The sequence below is a fragment of the Meleagris gallopavo genome, chromosome 3 (assembly GCF_000146605.3).
Source record: "Meleagris gallopavo isolate NT-WF06-2002-E0010 breed Aviagen turkey brand Nicholas breeding stock chromosome 3, Turkey_5.1, whole genome shotgun sequence".
Taxonomy (NCBI): domain Eukaryota; kingdom Metazoa; phylum Chordata; class Aves; order Galliformes; family Phasianidae; genus Meleagris; species Meleagris gallopavo.
The window spans coordinates 36806862-36822230 of NC_015013.2; the positions used below are offsets into that span (position 1 = coordinate 36806862).

A 15369-nucleotide genomic window follows, 5' to 3' on the forward strand; every position below is an offset into this window, starting at 1 on the left:
TTTGTTTGAGAGAGAGAGAGAGTTTTGCTCTTGCTGTCACTGAAAAGCAGAAGCTTAAGACCTACTTGCTCCGGTGGCAGATGGCATTTAGAGGGCATTTATTCCTTGAAGGCAAACATGTGTGCCCAACTTATGAGCTCATATCCATGGTGACTTCACAATATGACTGTGGCACAGATGCTGAGTTGCTTATTCCAGACCACCCTAATTAATCTCTCTGTGAAAAGAAAGTAGTAAAAATAAGTTGGTTTTGTTTGTTTGTTTGTTTTGTCTCAGTTACTTCATGAGGATTGTTCTGTTATATAGAATAAAAGTATGCCTTCGCAGAAATATTCAGGTTGGTACTTCAAGATATCCAATCCCTGGAGGCGCTCAAGGCCAGGTTGGATGGGGCCCTGGGCAGCTGAGCTGGTGGGGAACAGCCCTGCCCACAGTATGGGGTGGGGCTGGGTGGACTTCGAGATCCTTTCCAACCTAAGACATTCTGTGATTCTATGACTCAATGATTCTGTGAAATGGAAATAAATTATATGCCTAATAGATCTATACGCCCTGATAAGTCCACTTCACATCAACTCTCTTGGTGGCACATCTTTGTTAAAGCAGACTATCAGACGGCTGAGATGAACTTAACTCTTGTTCCTTCCAGATCCTGTGGGTCCAACAGGATGCTGAGGCTGCTTTTGTTCCCCAGGAAGGGGAGCAGAGCAATGCCTGCAGCCTGTACTTGCCCACCATGCACCCCTACACAGAGCTGCAGTCTCTTCTCCTAGGCACCAAGACTGGGGGCCACTGATATGTAATTACCAGCTCTGGCTGAATGAATCTTTTCCCATAGAGTTCATGACTCTATGGGACTCATGGGACTTTAAGGAACTCTTGCTTGGGGGAAGTGAGATCCAATTCACTTCTGGTTGTTGCAGAAAAATGGGACATTTCTTACTGAGTCTGTTCCAAAAATTGGATTTTAAAATGATAAGACATAGGTAAGACAGAATTTCCTGTTTCTTCACAGAACAAAAGCCTGCCTTATTCACAAGGCCTTCATGTCTGTTTGCTCTAAGAAAGGCAGCTGACAATCATCAGCATTTCTGTAATACACATCATGTGACTTCTTTTTGCTTCTAGACATTATGGGCCTTAATTTAGATGGAAAAAAAAGTAACAAAATTATCAAGAGTTGCCAAAAAAAAAACAAAAAAACAAAAAAACAGTCATGCTGAGTTGTTGCAGCTCATCAAATTAAAATGCAAAATAAAACAAATATATCTTTGTTCAGATAATGTGGCAGACAGTAAGAAAGGCATTTCTCATCTCATGTGAGATACCTTTCTGAGAGCTGTGACTCTTACAAGACAGCAGCTCCTTTCTGGAGCAGGAGCACGGCTATAGCAATAGATGCTCTGTGAACTCAGGCAGACATCCAGTGCCCACGGACTGAGCACGGCTAAACAATGCTCATTTTTGAACACATTCCTGGTTGTGGCAAAAGAAGATCAGTGACAGAAGGAGAGGAGATTTACTGCAGCAGTTCACCAGACTGAATACTGGGGAAGTGTTGAGATGCTCCTGTTAGCACTGTCCTGAGCGCGCACAAGGGAGGAGTTTGCTACAAAGTTGGAAGATGCGTGCACCAGGGTGTGTAGCTGGTGAGTAGTTTGCACTGCGACTCCTCCACATTTTTTCACAGAATCACAAAGGTTGGAAAAGACCATCAGGATCATTTAGCCTCACCATGAACCCATCACCATCATGCCCCTAATCATGTCCTTCTTGCCACATCTCCATGTCATCTGCAAACCTCCAGGGATGGTGACTCATGTGGTTATAAAGCTGACTTTGATATCATTACATTCAGTTCCTTTTTTCACATTCATTAGCCACAGCAGTTTCATTCATGTTTTAATTGGACTAACCACCTCCTTTTTTTCTGTCCTGATTTCAATTGACTTGACAATGTGTTTCCTTTGCTAAATATCCAAAGATGTTATAAATGGAAATGTTGGTAGGAATTAATTCTTTAGCTTATGTGAGTGATGCTAAGCGTCTGTGACATTCATTAACTTCAAGTTACATCCATCCCTTTATGGATGGGGCTGCTGACTCCATCAGGCATCCTCTGCAGGAACCTAGAGCTACTGTCTGGAAGCACTGAAAGTATTCTGAACATGTTGCTAGTTAAAGCCTAGAGCTGCAAGAAGGTTTAACTGTGGCCAGCACCCCCGGCAATTGTGCATTTTGAATCATAAGCTGACACAGCTGCTTGTGCTGTGCCAAACCACACACACTGGTGCATATGTTGGGAGTTCCATGAGGATGATCAGGAGAGCCAGCTGCTCTGGAGAATGTTTTGTAGGTTGGGTTTTCCTGACTGAGCTCCATCACAGAGATCCTGATGGGAACAGGCGAGCACTGGTGCCAGCAGCAGGGTGGATGGCACCCTTAGAAGCCCACATAAAGGGCTTTTTGCCGGGGGACACCTGGCTGTGCTGAAAGAAGCCTCAGGTCTGAGAGATGCTGGGATATTTGTTGCACACTTTGGGAGTCAGCAGTGGGACGTTAGGTGTGCATGAAACTGGTGAAAATTGGGCACCTACGACCTTTGAGGAGCTTTGACTAGACTGGGTCTCAGTGCCATCAGGGGACATGGTAGCCAGGTCCTACCAAATCTGCACTCTGGGTGCAACCCTTCCCATTATGAATAAGCAACCAGGATCACACAAGAGACTCATTGTAGCTAGTTTCACAACAATTTCTGAGATCTTTGTGAAAGCTTTCCACTGTACTCTACTTACTACCTTATATTGTGTCCGTATTCATAACAGCACATAATTCTGAACAGTAACATCTTTTCACTTTGTTCCCTCTGCAACTTCTTTATCATTGTAACAATGTTCTTGAGGAATTCAGGATTGCTAAAGTTAATTTTAGGGCTGCTTTCTCTTTGGAGAATGATATCAAGATAGTATCAGTGGTAACCAGTGTGTTTTCTAGTGACCTACTACAAGTAGATTAGTGGTTGGTAAAATAAATTTTTATAGTGTCAGGAATAAAACCAAATATTTGTTTTGGATTGGAAGGCGTTCTGCTGGAATACCATTTAGATGTGAGTGGTTTTACTTGCTAACTGCTGACATTTAATATTTGGCAATATGAACAAATAGGGAGGAAAATACAGCAAAGCTATGGAGTTACATTAAGTTACTGGAGTTTGTGGGAGAACCAGATGCCAGATACAAAGTATCTGTCATTATGCCTGATTTTACAAATTGTATAATAAAGGAGTCAGGAATATAACCCAGTTCCGAATTTCAGCATTTTCAAGGTCTGTTCTCACAGTGCAAGGTAGTTGTTCTGTCTGAAATAAGACACAAACGGGGGCAGTTTTAAAGCTCACATGCACACTTGCTGCTTTCTTTCCTCAGTAAAACTGCTCAGCACTAGTGGTGATGTTAGTCAACAGGTTCAAAAGCCTCTGATGTTAATGGGAGAAACCTGTAAATTAATGCTAGCAGTGAGACCGGTCCGAGGGGACTTTCTTTTATTAAATCAACAGGCATAACTGAAAATAGAGAGACATGCCTTGGGGCACAGGAGCTCTTCCTCAGATTAAAAGCAAAAGATTTTGACTCCAAGACAAGCTCACTCAGAATTAAGCAATAGCTTCAGAAAACTGCAGTTTACCCTAGCAATGCTAACTGAGAGAAAAAGGTGTCTTGTGCCTGTGAAGGAGTGGGGAATGCCAGGGTGAAACAGAGTGATGGAGTCATCAGCTCCTCTAATACAAGCAGTACTGAGGAGTTAACTGGGATAAAGCATAAGGAATTATTGTGTGTTAAGCAATCAATTTCTCTGTTGTATTTGTCATTTTTTTTTTTTATATTAGTGGTGTTATGAATCTCAGTTGCTCATCTAGTCTTTAGAAACATTTTGTTGGCCTACCTTATTTTTTTAGGCTTAGATTCTGTCATGGCATGCAGCAAGAGACCTTCTCCAGAATAAAAGCAGAACTCAAGCATGGAGAGTGTGGGTAATGCAGCACTGGAGAGAACAACACATAGCCTTCCTTCTGCGCCCTGAACAGACACACAGCCTATGGGAAACTTCTCTGTTTTGTGTGATGTGGTGAGCACCCATGAGAGAGGAACAGAGAGTGCTACTTGATACCCAGCAACCTGACTTCAAGGACTAGCTAATCTGCAAAGCAAGAACAGTTCCTGCGTTCCTGATGTGGCTGCATCTTAAATCCGAGCCTCAAATGTCTTGAACACCACAAGTGTCAGAAACGGAGCCTTAAAAACCAGGTCATCCTCCCCTAACTTTTAGAGACCACTGCACATCACTGTTCAAAAACAAAGGACCAGGGAAGGGTGCATGCTAAATTAATGGGGTTGACCAGAAATGAGGTATAGAGAAATCTTACGAAAGCAAGGGAGAAAAGCATGTCAGACTGGTTAGATCCTAAAGAAACCACTGCTGGCTGTCATGGTTTTAAACAGGAGATTTTCTGCTTGGCTACAGCTGGGTTTCTGTTAACATAGATTGTTGCTGGATAGATTCACGTGGAAAATGGTAGCAAGGGAAGAAGTTCTAGCAAACTTGCATTGAATTCTGCCCCTACATATCTTTAAGCAATGGGAAGATCTTTTTTTCCTGTTTTCTTTAAAGAGAATGTTGTAAAGGAGTGTGCTATGGCAGCAACATCCTGCAGTATCTTATTTGCTTCCTTCTGAATCAAAATATTATGGAGCTGTTACTGCATAGCCCTGCCGTAATTTTGGAAATTTAATCCTCAGCATTTGGGGGATGACACTCCTCCCTGCCACATAAACTTTCTAAGCAGATTCTCTGCCAAGTTTTAGAGTGTGCCAATTTCAAGTTATTTTGATCTCATCTCCAACATGCTTTTTTAATGTATCTTATCATTAGAGATTCCTTATTGTGCAGTTGCAGAGCTCCCACGCTTAATGCAGATGGAGCAGAGTTTAGCTGGGCTGCTCCAATAGCTCAGCTGGAGGAGGGATGTGGTTATTTGTTTAAAAAAAGCTGTGTTTCCCAAACCATATGCTGCTGTGACTGTCTCCAGAAATGGAAGCGCTCGCAGAGCAGTGCCTGGTACCTGCAGCACACAGGTCCTGGTGAGGCTCAGGTGAGGAAATGCAGGCAGGCAGGAGTGTAAGACGAAAACATTCCAGACAAGAGCTTTGCAGGCACTGAAAGCTGAGGGATTCATTTTTCCACCTTGGAAGCATTTAGGCTTGATGCTCCAGAGTGCTGACCTCAGTTGGCCATAGCAAGGTGAACACTGTGCTCAGCCCAACACTGAGAGGCTGAAGTGGTCACTCACAGCAGGACCTCAGTTGCTCCACCACACCACATACAGTGAGGAAAAACTATTTGCATCTCCCCAGAAATCTAGGCATTGCACTCTGTAAAGCAAGCAGCTGCAGCAGCATCCAAGCAATCACAACCAAGTGACATCCAGAAAAGGTTTTAGAGAAGTTTTAACAAGCACTTTGTTTCACCCACCATCTTGACAACACACAGAAAGACTTTGCTCCTGTCAAAACTCTCATGCGACACTAGGGAGGCAAGCAAAACATTTTATTAGGAGAGTTTTTCTCTCCAGGGGCTGCTGGTCCATACTTTGCAATCTTGGGTACTGTTCCCTTGCTCCCACCCTATCTTTCCTGGGATTTCAAGCCCTTCTCCTGCTGGGACAGTTAGGCAAATAAACAACATGCAGCTATTTTACGACTTCCCTCACTTTTCACAGTGAGACATTCCTATGCAGCAGCTAATGAAAGCAGTACAGCATAGCATCATCAGCGTGTACTGCTGTTTGGAGTGCTCTAGTGCTTGCAGCTGGGCATTGCACGTTCCCTAATGTGTGCTGACTTAGATATGAACTTCTCTGGCTTTTGTTTGCTTGATTACTGGCTTTAAAAATCCCTTACTTAAAGTACTTCCTTTGCAAATGAAAACTAGTAGCAACAGGTGATGCTTGATGCTGTTTACTTGAATCAACCCATTCACTCCTCACTGCAAGCAGCACAAGTTTCAGTGCTCTTTGTCATGTACAGGAGTGTTCCCACCACAACCAAGCAAGGACTGCTGCACCCATACCGCCTACTCTCCACATTACCCTATGCCTCCCAGCAGCTGGTTCTCCATTATACCTGATACGATGTATGTGTGATACCAGATGCTTGCTTGCACAAGTGGCCAGCAGCAAGCAGAGCTGAACTGCTGCCAAGTGTGTGGGCTGTGACCATGCTTAAACATCCAAAACCTCCCCTCCTGGCGGCAGCCCAGAGCAGGTGTGGTTCATTTTTCTCATGCAAAACCATCTGTGAGGTCAGAGAAGGACAGGCCTGGGGAGACCCTGGCAGCTTGCAGGCAGTTTTTCCTAATGGTGGACACCAACAAGCAGCAAGAGGAGCTGCCTAGAAATGTTCAGCTCCCCCCCAAAAAACAAACCCTTGGAACAACACAGACACTATCTATCAAAGAAAGATACAGAGGTCCTGAAGTATGTCAAAAGAAGGGCAATGATGCTGTGAAGGGTTTGTAGCACAAGTCTTAGGGTGTGTGGTTGAGGGAACTGGGATTGTTCAGTGTGGCAAAAAAGCAGCTCGGAGAGACTATCACTCTCAACAATGAAAGGAGGTTGTGGTGAGGTGGGGGTCAGCCTCTTCTCTCAGGAAACAACAATAGGATGAGAAGGAATGGTCACAGAGTGCACCACAGGAGGTTCAGGTTGGATATAAGGAAGAATTTCTTCTCAGAAAGAGCAGTGAGGCAGTGGCACAGGCTGCCCAGGGAGATGGTGGGGTCACTGTCCATGGAGGCGTGGCACTGAGGAACATGGTCAGTGGGCATGGTGGTAGCTGACATCAAGAGTGGCCTTGCCTTAGGACAGGGAATGAATCTCTTGAAGTCTCTTCCAGCCCTGTTTTTCTATGAACGCTTCTAGGTTTCTCCTCTGCATCTCTATTCTTAACCTGGAGTCCTCAGCCCACATTAGGTAGCAGTCACTGGCAGGTGCCATCCTAGGGCAGAAGGGTGAGTCCTGCCTGTTCTCAGAGTTCTCACAGCCTTGAAACATGCATGAATCTACTGAGCAGAAGGTACAATACTTAATTGTTCAATTGTTTTATCTTTTAACATTTTTCCTGCTGTTTAAAGACTAACTGGCTTACATATTCAAGGTTCAGCTCTGAAAGGACATTTTGCAAAAAAAAAAAAAAACAACCAACAAACCAAAAAAAAACCACAAACAAACCTTTCCGTTCCACTCACTGCCACAGATTTGTTGGATGCCTTTGGATAACCATTTTCCTTGTTACTGCCTAAGTACTGTCAGCTTTCAAATGTTTATGAGAATTCTGTGGTTGCTGAGGGTTTCTTGTGAAATGAGCCCATAGAAGCCCCACACAGTCACAGTTTTCACATCAAATGGATGTTATAACTGATAGTTCTTTTTGCCTGCACCAGAAGTCTGCTGGGACAGTTTTGAAAAAAAATGTCCTGTCAGAAAGTTATTGGGATTGTCTCCAAGAAGGAAATTCGTAACATAAGATTAATTTCAAGTTCTATAGGGTTTTAGCATCTCTTTCTGGCAGAGAGTGGCTCTGTGACCCAGCTGCTGGGTCTCAGCTGGGCCAGGATCTCTATATTTAGCTGATGCTAAATTCCAGTTCCCCAGGTTCCTTCCTTCCTTGTCCTTTCTTATTCCTTTCTTTCAGGGAAAAAGCTGGTGCAAAGACATACCCCATGCTATAGTTGTAGTGCCCATGGATCTCCCTAACTCTCCTTGTGCAGTTCTGTAACCCCATCACTTATCTATAAATCACAACTTGTCTTCCTGACAGCTGTGTTTCCAGCCCATAATCAGATTAAGTGGCTGCACAGCCTGCATGAATCAGGATTTGGCTCAAAAGAGCACACTGATGTAAGAAGCTGCCCATGAATCTGCTGGAGTGCTTGCAGTCCCCTGAGGTGCCATCACTGGGGCATCAGCAAAGCTCTGCCAAGCTCCCAGCCCTGTGAGCACGTTGATTTCATGGGGTATCTGTTCACCCTCCTGCCTACTGAATGTGTCAGTTGATTCTTTTTTTTCCTCCTAAAAAACGTCCTGCATGCTTAGATAAGAATATCAACTGTATAACAAGAGGTTGTGCAACTCTGTATTGCCACTACGGGTGTTTTGGGGGTCCTTTTCTATTGATTTTGTTTTTGCTGACATCAATTTAAAGCATGGCAATAGAAAATCTGTCTTTAGAGCCACTTCATGCCACTAGAAGTAAAAAAAAAACAACCAACAACTCCCATTATTTCAACAGCAGGGAAAGAACTTCTATTAGTGAAGATGTCTTTAGAAAGCTGTAGCAATATATTTTTATTTCTCACGTAGTTCAAGCTTCCATTACTTTTAATAGGGCTAACCATTAGGTTTCATTTTCTAATTACCCTAGGATGATTAAGTAATCACACATCCCAACTTCTGTGCTCTACACCCTTCACCCAACCCACAGTCTGGGGTTGACCACTTGGCTGTTTTGTACCCAGCAGCTTCAGCTGAGGGTACAGTGCTGTGGCTTTTCACCACTGGCTCTAGGAGATAGTGAGATCAGTGGTATCATCATCCTTACTCAGCACTCAGCAGCCTTGTCCACTGCTCGCTGCTGTGTGTGACACCTCATAACACGTGGATGACACATCTTGTGACACCTCACCTCCACTGCTGGACTGTCCCCAGGAACATCACCAAAACCTCACTAAAAGCCTTTAGCTTGTCTACCATCTGTGCTCTGCACATCCCCTGCAAGCTCTGAGATACAGTTATTCAAAAGCTGAGAGCAGGAGACCAGTGACATGGTGGTACAGTGCTGCCATGTGTCAGGAGAGCTTCCTTGTTCTCAGAGAAAAAAAACAAGCAGGTGCAAGGTGCATTACTGATGGTGGTGCTGACAGTGGCTGCTATATTTTCTGGAAAACAAAGAAAATACACTAATATATTTTTGAAGGTTTTTTTTTTGAGAAACATAAAATAGCTTGGGTTAGTAGGGACCTCAAAGATCATCTAGTTCCAACCCTGTGCTATGGGTAGGGTAGCCAACTACTAAATCAGGCACTAGTTCAGGCTGCCCAGGGCCCCATCCTACCTGGTCTTGAACACCTCCAGGAATGGAACATCAGTCTCCAGGGGTGGGCATCAATCTGCTACACCTCATGACTGATGGTTCCTTAGCTTACAGGTGACTTGGGAGCCCCTAGCCAAATAGCTAGCATTGGCTTTTGACATATCAGGCCTTTAAAAGCAAGTCTTTCCATGCTGTGTCCAGCTTGGAGGCTGGTCGGCCTCCTGATAAAGGACATTATACTCCTGGATCTTCCAGTTCCCAACTTTTCCTTCAGCACTAGGTACTCAGCAAAACAGCAAGTTACATTCTAGCAAAGTGCTAACAACTCAGAGGGAACAGTCTGAACACGATCAGAAATGAAATTACACACCGAGCAGAAGAAAGCTCTGCAAAATAAGTCTCCTTTGAGTTCTTGGCTCTGCAAATACATTTCTGCCAAGGGATGGCTGGCCTCCAGGGCCTCAGAATGGAGATGCGCAGGGAAGCCTAAAGCTGGGCACACAGTGGGTAGAAGCACCACAGGCATTTTCTGGCCAAGAAGGTTCCTCCTACACCAACAGACATCCATCCATACAGTGCCTCCAGTAAAACCTTTAGTGTCTCTGCAGCCACAGTGACTAACTCCTGAACTACCACAAACCAACCATCAGCATCAATCATTTGAGGGGGATTATCTCATCTGTTTGCTAAGGTCTATACTTCTGTCAAGAGCAGAAACAAGGCTCTCAGTGAGAACACTCCCTAACCAGGCAATTTCAAACTCTGCACCGTCTGAACCCAAACATAATCTCTTCTAACATTCCATTTTGTATTTGATATACTAGACAGAAAACCAGACCCAGGTCTTCAAGGTGAGGCACTGATTAAATCTCTCATTTTACACTCTACACTGATTTTTATCTCCTAAATATTTGGTTCTGTCCCCTAACCACAAACTTCCTTGCTCTTCATTTTGGGAGTGATGAGAACAGCTTTGTCCAGCAACACTATATCTCCTGCACAGATCATACCCTGTGCTTGTGCTAGCAGTCATTCCTTCCTTGACAGAGGAAATTAAAGAAATCAATTTTTATCATCTTTGTGATTAAATAAATTCAATACTTTCCTTGCCTACACAAGCAAAGAGTTTCTTTTTTAATCACAGCACTAAATGCAAACAAGCCCACTTCCAGACCTCTTATCACGGATTCCTAACACTCCCCACATTCATCACATTGACTAAATGAATAAATAATGTATGAAAAAATGCCTCCAAGCAATGACTGGCATCTTGATTATAGGAACACACAGCATTTCAGATTGGGGAAATCTGAGGAAACTCGCTGAAGTGAGCTGTAAAGCAGCTGCCATAAGAACTCACAGACCACTGGTACAAAGGAGATGGCTTTTTCCACAAGGCTGTTGCAAGAGAGCTGCTATAACGTGCCACTGTGGGTGCAGTCCTTGTCACCAGGCTGTAAATCTGCCTCTGGCTGTCAGTCACACAGTTGTTATGCTTTTATTACCACCTCTCAATGGCAGGACCCTTAGTAAAAGCCTAACTTGTCTCCTATTTCCACACCCTCTGGGAAAAGAGGTGAGGAAATGGCAGCCTCATATGAAGCTTTCCTGGCTCAAACCTCAGCAGCAAGAGCAGGAGCTGGGATGTCTGGCTTTTGTTTGTATTAGAGGCTGTAACCTGCAGTCAAGTCAAGGAAGCACTTGCAGAAAGATGCCACCACACGAGCTGTACCTGCCCAGCTAGTGCCAAACTGCAGCCAGGCAAGACCTATTAGCAATGACAGCAAATTGCAGGGTCAGAGTGGTACCGAACCCAATCACAAAGCAAAACAACATTAATGCCGTGTCTAGAGTGGCTGCATACCTGCTGCTGGATTTTGCTCGTGAGGAAGCATGGCTTCTCTGTCCCAGATGTGTACACACAACTGCCTGCAATAATACAGGTGTTCCATAAGTCATTCAGTTGAGATTCTGTGCACCTCCTGAGGAGAAGAGTACTAATAATAACTGTGGCAGATTCCCAGCTCATGCGTGGGTTTTATTTTTGCATCCTTAGAAAAATCTCCTCATCCGTTACTTCTTTCTTAAACTAGCTATGTCACATAGGCACCACAGCTTTCTTACACAAGCATAACTGCCTCACCACCTTCTGCCACCCAAAGTTCACATGAAAATAGTCCTATGGCCCTAGCTTGAGTTACTTGAGTGGATCACAGTACCAGAGAGTGGTTTGAGCAGGAAAGGACCTTGAAGCCCATGCAGCCCAACCCCCTGCTGTGGACAGGTCTGTCCCCCACCAGCTCAGCTGCCCTGGGCGCCATCCAACCTGGCCTTGAGCACCTCCAGGGATGGGGCACCACAGCTTCTCTGGGCAGCCGTGCCAGCACCTCACCACACTCTGAGTAAAGAATTTCTGCCTGACATTTCACCTAAATCTCCCCTCTTTTAGTTTAAGGCAGTCCTCCCATGTCCCATCACTATCAGCATACAGAGCTGAGTTATTAGAGTTATTCATTCAGAGACCATCACCTTCTATTTATATCTTAGTACTTCAGCAAAGGAATTGTTTAACTGGCCACAATACACGTAAAGCAGTATCAATATAGTACCTACATCAACCCTTCTACCTCACTATACTCAAAACATTCAATTTCCTAAACTACTGATGTGCTGTATATGAGCAAGGAGTAACACCAAGAATGAGCAGACAAACTGCTGATAGAAAAGAATGTCCTGATTTTCCAGGCTGGTGTAATTCTGGCACTTTGCAAGACCATTTCCAATTGCAATGTAAGACAGAAGGACTGAAAAGGGATCTGCTGCTTGGTACTTCTATTACTGACATGCACCACTGAAAATTGTATGTTTTCCCCGGAATCAGAGTGCCACTGCATGGGGATAAGATCATATTGGCTTAGCCTCTTTCATGACAGCTTTTAGATTGAGTACTCTCAGCTTCTCCCTTACAGACTGTGAAAATCCAAAGGGTTTTTGACATTGTTCATAGAAACTTGTCCTTGCTGAAAATTAATTATTGAGGGTTCTGCTGCTTTATAATATATTTATGTGCTCCTGGGGATCTCTCCCTTTTAGAGCACAGGAAACACCATCTTAAATACAGCTCAGGCAAGAGCAGGAACCAGCTCTGCTTTGTGGTGCCTTTCCTCCAGGTACAGCAGGACAGAATGCTATCCACAGATGGTGCTTGACTTTAAAAATGAGATGGAGGTAAAAGAACTGGAGAGCATATTGCTATTCCAGTGGCTCTCTGGAGAGAGAAAGCAAACCCTACAAATTCACTGGGCTGGGTTAGCCCTTCAATTGCTGTTATGCTGTTAACATATTTTGTGGTCCTCCTACACTGAGTTACTCTCTTCTTATACATAACTCTGACCACTAAGGAAAAAAGGCCTGGCAACATCCAGTCTGGTGATTATTTCCACAAGTTGCTGCAGCTTCTAAAACACAATTTACTCCAATGGCTTAATTGCAGGCTTACTGACTGCCTCAAAAGGTTGGTTTTGGCCTTGGAAAGGGAAATAATCTTAGCCAGGCATACTTACAGAGCTAGGCCTGCCTCACAGCAGTAATGGCTGCTGACATAACTGCTAAAGTAAGTAAGTGGATTCTTGGGGGGAGGGGGGGAGGTCTCCTTAAAATCTCAGCACTGCTTGCCTTGTGATCAATCACAAAGCCAAAGAGCCAATATGGGGATAAGCGGGCAATTTGGGAAGAGGCACTTGAGTGACTTGGTATTATGTATCCTCCCAGCCACATGGATCCAGAAAAGCAGAGTCAGACTGTCAGGTGAGGCACTCAGAGGGCAAATATCAGTAAATATCAAGAAACAAAGAGAAAAACCTTACAGAGGTTTCAGTCTCTTAAAACCTTGTGTGAGGAAGCTATCAGGCATTTCCCTCTCACCTTCACCTTTTCTCCTGCCCCCAATGACATCCTCCTCACACTGCAACACTCTGCTTCACTTGCTCAGCTTTCAATTGCAAGTTTGAAGTACAAAATTTCGGCTAGAAATAACATTACTTGGGTACTATTAAAAAAATATATGTACACATATATTATTGTGGCAATGGGACAGATCAATACAACGGGAAAGGTGTTACAACACAGGTGTGATCTATAGAAAGGTGCTATAAAGGAAGGGCAGAAGGTTGCTCACCCATATCAGAAGATTCCAGGTTCACAGGGGAAAGCTTCACCAAGGGGAGATCTCCAGAACAAGCTTCAGCAGCAGTCAGCCCTTAAATGAGATCTAAGAGAGGTGCAGCCAGGCTCCACCCCTTCCAGTCACACAGGTGAATTGCCTTCAGCTGTGCTCCCAGGGCTGACTGGGTCCTTTCCCCAGGTGCTCAGTCAGTGGTTCAGGCCATGACTCAACAGTTACCATACCATTATTTATATAATAAATATATATGATTATTATATATTAGGGTACTACTATCTAGGGTATTACTACTAGGGCACTATTCTTTAAAGAAAGAAAATACAACAAAAGCAGAAGACTTGAATTCACTATGTGGGGCCACATATTATACAGCTTCCCCCTGCCTTTCCAGCACAGGCATACCTGGTCGCACCTGGAAATCCCAACATGAATTGTCTGACCTGCATCTTTCTCTGGCTTCTTCTAAGTCTTAAATTGCTTCCTCAAATTTGCCAGCGAGATCCAGAGACCAGATTGAAAGCAATTTAAAATTTGGCTGATTAAGTGAGGCTCAGCGGTGCTGGAGCTGCACTGGATATGTCACCAGCTGCCTTTCTTCTCTGCTCTGCTTTGCTCCAAAAGACAAGTGACTTCAAACAGAAACATTTTCCACATTTCTCAGGTGTTTTTGAGCAACCTAGTTTCTCTGAGCCACAGCCTGGAGCTTAGTTTGGCAGCTTCCCCCAAGGGCAGAGAGAAGTAGGAGGAACACGAGTACCACTGCAGCCTCTTTCACTTCTCCCATATGAAATGCTTGCTGCCAGGTACAGCCTCACTTCTTCTTCTGCAGCACTCCTTTGATGTAGCCCATGGAAATCTCAGACATCCTATTTGTGAAGGAAAACCCTGCTGCCCCAGGCAAACCCCTACAGCCAGGCCTAGCCTTGGTGGCTGTGGCCACTCATGATTTGATTCATCATGGATTGGACAATGTTCTCAGATACAGGGTTTGAATTTTTAGTGCTCCTGTGTGAAGCCAGCAGCTGGACTCAAGGACCCTATGCCCCATCCCTACAGGCACCCAAGGCCAGGTGGGATGGAGCCCTGGGCAGCCTGAGCTGGTGGGGGGCAGCCTTGCCTACAGCAGGGGGTGGGGGCTGGGTGGGCTTCGAGATCCCTTTCAACTCAAACCATTCTGTGATTCTATGATCTTAATGGCCCTTTCCAGCTTAGGATACCTGTGATTCTATGGTTCTATAAAAAACAGGCAGTTTGGGGCAGTAACCAAAGCTGCAGTGGAGGCAGGTCTCCATAGGGAAGAGAAAGACTCAGAAACTGCTCTCAGTCATTTGGTCCATATGGTGCAAAGCCTTGCAAAAAGGCAACAGACTTCATGTGTCCCAGTTTTGACATCACCATCCTGTTTCCTGCCTATGTTTCAGTGTGCTAATTGCTTGGAAAGGGGTGTTGGGAGGGGGGAATGATCTTACACTCAGATCTTCGTGTAGGTGCTGTTGCTAAGAAGCAGGATAAAAACGAATTTAACCTTTTTTTCCTTTCTGGAGGAGAGGTTGTAGGAGAAGGACAGGGCAGAGCAACCCTTTCATCTTCATGTGAGGAAGATGCTGTTGCACACAAGAGATGTCGGAGTGAAACAAGACCCCAGCATTCTTGCAGACAACAGCTGCCCTTCACTGCTCTGCACTGGATGGCACTGCGGTATGGAAGAAAGCAGCAGACTCAGCAACAAGGAGGGGTGATTAGCCTGCATGTAGACTGGTTGCACAGGGTGAAGCCAAAGTGGGTGCCTTTCACGTGTCTCTGTGCGGCAGGGGTCCCAGACCAGTGTCTGCAAAAGCCTGCTGAGAACTCCCTTCTCTGGGACTCCCATGCCCACATCATCCCTAGCACCTGGGCTCCTCCATCCCTGCAGCACTCTCTGTGCTGTGACCTGTGCTTCCCTGCCTGTCTTCACAGCTGGGTGGGCAGCATGAAGTCAAACGAAGATGCAATATTCTTTTTCCCCCTTGCCACCCCCTAGAGCTGTTTCACTGACTGCCA

At 44.8% G+C, this 15369-nt stretch overlaps 1 long non-coding RNA gene across 2 annotated transcripts; it reads right to left on the bottom strand.

Moving 5' to 3' along the window:
* Nucleotides 1–8336: 8336 nt before the first annotated feature.
* Nucleotides 8337–13364, bottom strand: LOC109366709. Of its 2 annotated transcripts, none has more exons than XR_002113227.1 (4): nucleotides 13324–13364; nucleotides 11011–11075; nucleotides 9517–9694; nucleotides 8337–8991 (listed from the first exon to the last, which is right to left on the bottom strand). It is a non-coding gene; the product is annotated as an uncharacterized LOC109366709 (long non-coding RNA). The 2 variants fall into 2 exon arrangements; XR_002113228.1 differs by having other exon boundaries at nucleotides 11011–11128; nucleotides 13324–13363.
* Nucleotides 13365–15369: the final 2005 nt, after the last annotated feature.